Source organism: Ptychodera flava, chromosome 12, assembly GCF_041260155.1.
Source record: "Ptychodera flava strain L36383 chromosome 12, AS_Pfla_20210202, whole genome shotgun sequence".
Taxonomy (NCBI): Eukaryota; Metazoa; Hemichordata; class Enteropneusta; family Ptychoderidae; genus Ptychodera; species Ptychodera flava.
In genome coordinates, this window is record NC_091939.1 from 19,444,712 (window position 1) to 19,451,123 (window position 6,412).

The window sequence follows — 6,412 nt, forward strand, 5'->3', positions numbered from 1 at the left end:
TCAGAGACGCCTAGAGCAATTTTGTCCAAACTTGGTAAAAGGATAGTACTCTACCTCATACAGATGCATGTTGATTTGTTTCACAATGCGATCAAATTTGGCCGTGGTAGAGGACTTTTTAGTTTTCACCTCCATAGACTCCCATGTATAAGGCAGACCATAGACTCCCATGTATGAGGCAGACCATAGACTCCCATGTATAAGGCAGACCATAGACTCCCATGTATAAGGCAGACCATAGACTCCCGTGTATAAGGCAGTCCATAGACTCCCATGTATAAGGCAGTCCATAGACTCCCATGTATAAGGCCAAGAAAAATAAAAATTTAGTTTCTCATCGTATTCATATTGCAAAAAGGATGCAGTGACACAGTTTTTAGTCCCCACAGATAAAGTCCAGGGGGCTCATAGATTGGGTCATGTCAGTCCGTTAGTCCATCCATGTGAGTCCATCCGTTCACGCAGATATCTCAGACGCTTTGACAAAATGTCACGTGACCTTTGACCTCAAATATATATATTTGTCCATAACTCGGTAACCACAAGTGCTAAACCTTTCATATATGGTATGATGGGACACCCTATGATGCCACATATTGTACCTCATTAATTATGTGCATATCTAATTTTGAGCAAGCCAATAGAGCTAGAGGTCTGATTTTTGGTATATAGGGATAACTTAGCAATACAATTTTTTTGACAAAATGTCATGTGACCTTGGTGACCTTTGACCTCAAATATACATATTTGTCCATAACTCAGTAACCACAAGTGCTACACCCTTCATATTTGGTATGATGGGACACCTTATGACGCCACATATTGTATATAATTAATTATGCACATATCTAATTTTGAGCGAGCCAATAGAGCTAGAGGTCTGATTTTTGGTATATAGGGATAACTTAGCCATACAATTATTTTGACAAAATGTCACGTGACCTCGATGACCTTTGACCTCAAATATACATATTTGTCCATAACTCAGTAACCACAAGTGCTACACCCTTCATATTTGGTATGATGGGACACCTTATGACGCCACATATTGTATATAATTAATTATGCACATATCTAATTTTGAGCGAGCCAATAGAGCTAGAGGTCTGATTTTTTGTATGTAGGGATAACTTAGCAATACAATTTTTTTGAAAAAATGTCACGTGACCTCATTGACCTTTGACCTCAAATATACATATTTGTCCATAACTCAGGAACCACAAGTGCTACACCCTTCATATTTGGTATGATGGGACACCTTATGACGCCACATATTGTACCTCATTAATTATGTGCATATCTAATTTTGAGCAAGCCAATAGAGGTAAATGTATGATTTTTAGTATATAGGGACAATAGGATAGAAATTTTTTGACAAAATGTCATGTGACCTCGATAACCTTTTACCTAAAATACACGATTATGTCAATAAATAAGTAACCACAAGTGCTATGTCCTTTATATTTAGTAGGATGGGAGACCTTATGACAACACATGCTTTACCTCGTTAATTATGCCCATATATAATTGTGGGCAAGCCAATAGAGCTAGAGGTCTGAATTTTGGCATATATGGATTAATTAGCAATACAATGGGTTTTTTTTTCAAAATGTCACGTGACCTTGATGACCTTTGACCTTGAATATGCATATATATGCATAACTCAGTAACCACAAGTTCTTTACGCTTCAATTTTGATAGGATAGTAGACCTTAAGATGTCACATCTTGTACTTCATTTATTATGCACATATGTATTTCTTGGCAGGCCAATACAGCTAGAGGTCTGATCTTTTTCCCCGATTTAGAACCATAACTTAGACATGCCTCTTGTTTCAAAATGGGAACAATGACATAGACCTATGTGTCCATAGATCTGAACATATACACTCCAGTGATACTTCTTAATGACCTCATTTCCCTGCCCCATCAAGACTAATACTCCTATTACAAGTGGGGACTATGTCATTGTCAATGACTTGTTACTTCTAGAATATACAGAATATTATCTCACATAGTGAGTGTCTGAATATTATTCTGAATTGTATTCCAAAGCACATTCTGAAAGGACTCTTCTGGAATATACAGAATATTATCTCACATAGTGAGTGTCTGAATGTTATTCTGAATTGTATTCCTAAGCACATTCTGAAAGTAACTCTTCTGAAAATTTCACATTCTCTGCCACTGCACCATCTCCCTAATACATACTGATGACCCACGGTGTCCACTCAAGTCTCACTTTGATTTAACATTTCACGCCAAAATTTCAATATACTGTGATGATATAATAACAATAATCCACCCCAGCAACTGGTATACCACTCGGTTTTGACCAGTTCACTCCATACACCCGCATGCCCCTGCTAACGCTTGTATATATATATGTCTTGAAGTGGTCAAGATCTTGTGGTATACCGTCGCTCGTTGTGGTTTATTGCTTAAATACCTTATATAGGTACACATTACGTGCGAATTTAAATGGGCATCTACCCAAGCTTCTTCTTCCGTGTATATGCTATGGAAATATTCCGTTGTCATATTTTGTATGATGGGTGTCAGTGTTAAACCGATACCTGCCATGTGGAAATGGAACTAAAGGCCGAGTTACACGAGGCAACTCGTTGAGCAACGCGACGAGCAACACGACAGGCAACGCGAGTTGCCCAACGTGTTGCTTCGTTTGTATGATATCGTCGCGTCGCCCGAGGTGGTCAGGCGACGTCGCCCGGAAAACCGACATGTCGGTTTTTCAGGCGACGCGTCGCCCGTCGCTTGGACGAGTTGCCCCGTGTACACACTACGTCGCGTCGCCTGAAGAAACCTTTGACCTACTCATTCGCAGAACAGTGATCCTGTTTGCGCTCATCGATTGTAACTTCCTAGTACTTATAAATTTACAAAACTCGAACAGGAAATATACTATAAACTGTAAAAAAAATCAACCAATCAATATGTCAATAAATCAATAAATCTATAGACAAATCCAAAAAATATCCACCCTCTCTATCAATTCTACTTCAATCTTCGGTAAACTGGTGAATAACCGCTTCAATATTAGATCAATTTCTCCTGAGGAGCCATCAATATTCTCCGTTGTCCTTATACATGGACTGATATTTACACGTATCGAACGCATTGATCAGGTCGGGACGACACAGAGAATACAATCAGCCTGACGAAAGACAATGTGGAAGTAAATCTTTCTGACTAATATGCTCGAGCGTCGCCACGTCATCGTGATATAAGTATTTTCCTCTTAGGCCTATACATCAAAAAAATGTCAATATATGTTCTTAAACCAAAGAATCAATAAATTAATCGAAATTATTTCATCCCTAATTTACCGACGAGCATATATAGACATGCCAGGCTCCAATAGATTGTACACCAAAACGGACAATTTGCGAGATGTTTTGCGAAACGACGAATGTATCAAGTGTCATTTTGCTTGCGCCTACGCCAGGTCATTCTGTCCATGAGGAGGGATAACTACTAAAGAGAACAAAAATTGCCTTTTTCAGGGCAGATAGTGGAGGCGGTAGCAATGGCGATAACCATAAACAAAATAGCGAAACGTTTTCCCAATTTTTTCACACGGTTCAGATTTTTGGACTTTGGATTTTTGGAAGTGTCTGTCCTTCAAGTGAATGTTAGTAAATCCGAAGCACTATGGCTCGGTTTATGGAAAAATAGACGCGACACCTCGGCTGGTTTGAAATTGGAATCTTCATCAAAAAATTATTAGGGATTTACTTTGGTTACGACCGCGAGACTTCTACTTAACTGGGAGAAAAAGAATCGAAAGGCTTAAGACGGTTTTGAAACTTTTGTCAAAGCGTAAGCTAAGTCTGTATGGTAAAATCACTATCATCCAATCAGTAGCTCTTCTAAAACTGTTTTATGTATTGTTAATTCTTGGTGCTTTTGATGAACTTTTGAAGCCGATCAATCAAACAATTTTCAAGTTTTTTATGGAATAATGGACCTGACAGAATAAAAAGACTCACATTGATTGGAACTTACGAACGTGGAAGGCTTAAGATGCCCGACATCTTTGCCTTCCATGATGCATTCTATGCTTCATGGATTCGTAGACTGTGCGATTCAACGATCGCTCGCTGGTAAGCTGAAATTGCTTGATTAATGAACATATCACCTATTGTACGACAATATTTTGTACCCGTTAATCTTAACCATGAGCTGATAATTTGCATTTTAATAACTTAATATATTTTTATTAATTCAAATTTTTATTCGGAGCGTATTTCAAAGTTCCCCAGAATAAAATATGCCATCATTCACACGATTGTCACTTCGGGTTACGTGTTATAAAAACTTTTGGTAAACCTAAAAATATCTAAGTTATTTTTTTATATATTTAAAAACTATGTCCTTATTTGGTGCATTAATGATGACTGATACGCATATTCCAGGACGGGCTTTAATCGATACGTGACCGATATTTCTGTCATTGAACGCATTTGACGACACCCGTCCCTATAAACACTACATCGTTTCATCGCACCATGATCTGTCACAAAGTATTCATCATTTTTGTGTTGCAGAACAGCTAATACTCATGGTTTTAACATGTCTGAAATGCACCGAAAATGCCACAAAATGACACCATTTCAATAGTCAAATTTTAAAGTTTCTACAATGGAAGGCCGCGGCCGGCATGACTACCCTCCTCATGACCACAAGCTAGCCTTTTTACAGTGTCGCGGAAAAGTTGATTTTGAAATTTCTCATTCTGATTTGAGCTTATTGCTGTTTCACTGTGCCGTACAATTTTAATCTTTAGATAAAATTAAATCACATCATTGTCAATACAGAGAATTTTGTGACGTTATTCCCAAGATAATTACTGATAAAATATCCAAATGTCTCGTATTGTGGCCTCAGATGTTTTATAAATTCCCTGGTAATGCCAAAACTATTAACAAAAAATAGTGTACCCCCTCCAGGACCATCATGGACTCAAGTAAACTTTTCACTCCATAGTGTACTCGGCTTTGTATCGTACATTATTTTAAAGTTGTCTTTCGTCCATTATGGCCCGAGAAGGGGAATACCATTTTCCCGTTAATATTGAATTATCAATAATTCTTAGAAAATAATAATTATCACTTTCATAAATGTTCTGTCATTAAAATCAAGACGGGAGGTTCATGAATGTAGAGGAAGGCCACAATTTCGTATGCAAGTTTGGAGGAGAGTCACCATTTTCAAGGCAACCAGTTAATATTTCAATCGCACCACCCTGCTTCTGTTAATTCTGTCCCTACCCTATGTTACCAATCAAGCATACCCGTAAAGCCATCTCGACATGACAAACATGTCTCTATGAGAATATTCGAAATAATTCCAGCTGTACAATTATTTAGTTGGAGTTTTTATATGTTGATTATCACGACACATCTAGTAAGATTTTTCGAAAATATCCTTCATTAATCCGATCTGTAGATTTGAAATATTATTATTTCTGCGGTCGAGTCATATTGCGGTTTGCCACGATCTAGAGAACTGTTTTGATAATGGGCCGCCACGAAACAGAGTCCGCTCATCAAGCATGCGCACCGTAATCTTTTGTAAGGAAACTAGCGACAAGTTGCCTAACGAGTTGCCTCGTGTAACTGTTCCAGTCGCGTCGCTTGATGCGTTGCCTACCGCGTTGCTCGTCGTGTTGCTCGGCGAGTTGCCTCGTGTAACTCGGCCTTAATCCAAATGAAATAAAGTTAATCAATGCAAATCTTCAAACAGTGACTCAGAAAAAAACTGTCCCGGAGGACGATGCATGGAATGACTCAGGCTGACCTGAGGATAGGAAGATTATCCTGCATGATCAGATGACAGTAATTCCAGTCAGACTGTGCTATTAGATGGGTTTGATGAAACTAGTGTAAAGGTGACTTCTGAACATTGAATCCTCCAGAGGGTATGCACGGCAGGCTCAATTAGTTGAGATCAATGCCATTTATGTTGTGTGTTTTAGTGGAGTAGTCTCCAAAAACTTTTCACTTCTTTAAACAGTTAATCATGCTCAGAACAGCAACTGATAATAATTTATATGCTCACCATAGATGAGGGATTAGTTTCATTTGTGCAGAGCTGTAAATCACAAACCGATGCACATTTGTAGCTGGGCAGTAATTGCAGGATAACAAAAATAACTATAACAAATGATTCACCATTCTTGTGCTTTAGAAACGTGACAGTGTTGGTGCATGCCTTATTGTAGATGTTTCGACATTTCCACATCCAAATTTTACTGCCAGTGTTCACTGTGATGGAAGTGTTTAAAGTGCATAATAAATTCTGGTATCACGGTGCAGTGGGTAGGGTACAAAATCTTTCTATCTAAAGATAGTGATTTTTAGACTCAGGTAGGTCCAGAGTAGCGTACTCAC

General features: G+C 38.3%; 1 protein-coding gene across 19 annotated transcripts in view; it reads left to right on the forward strand.

The window, feature by feature from the left end:
• LOC139145305 (mediator of RNA polymerase II transcription subunit 15-like) overlaps positions 1 to 6,412 on the forward strand; it is a 153,767-nt gene that overhangs the window by 67,692 nt on the left and 79,663 nt on the right. The gene's annotated exons all lie outside the window — the stretch shown is intronic.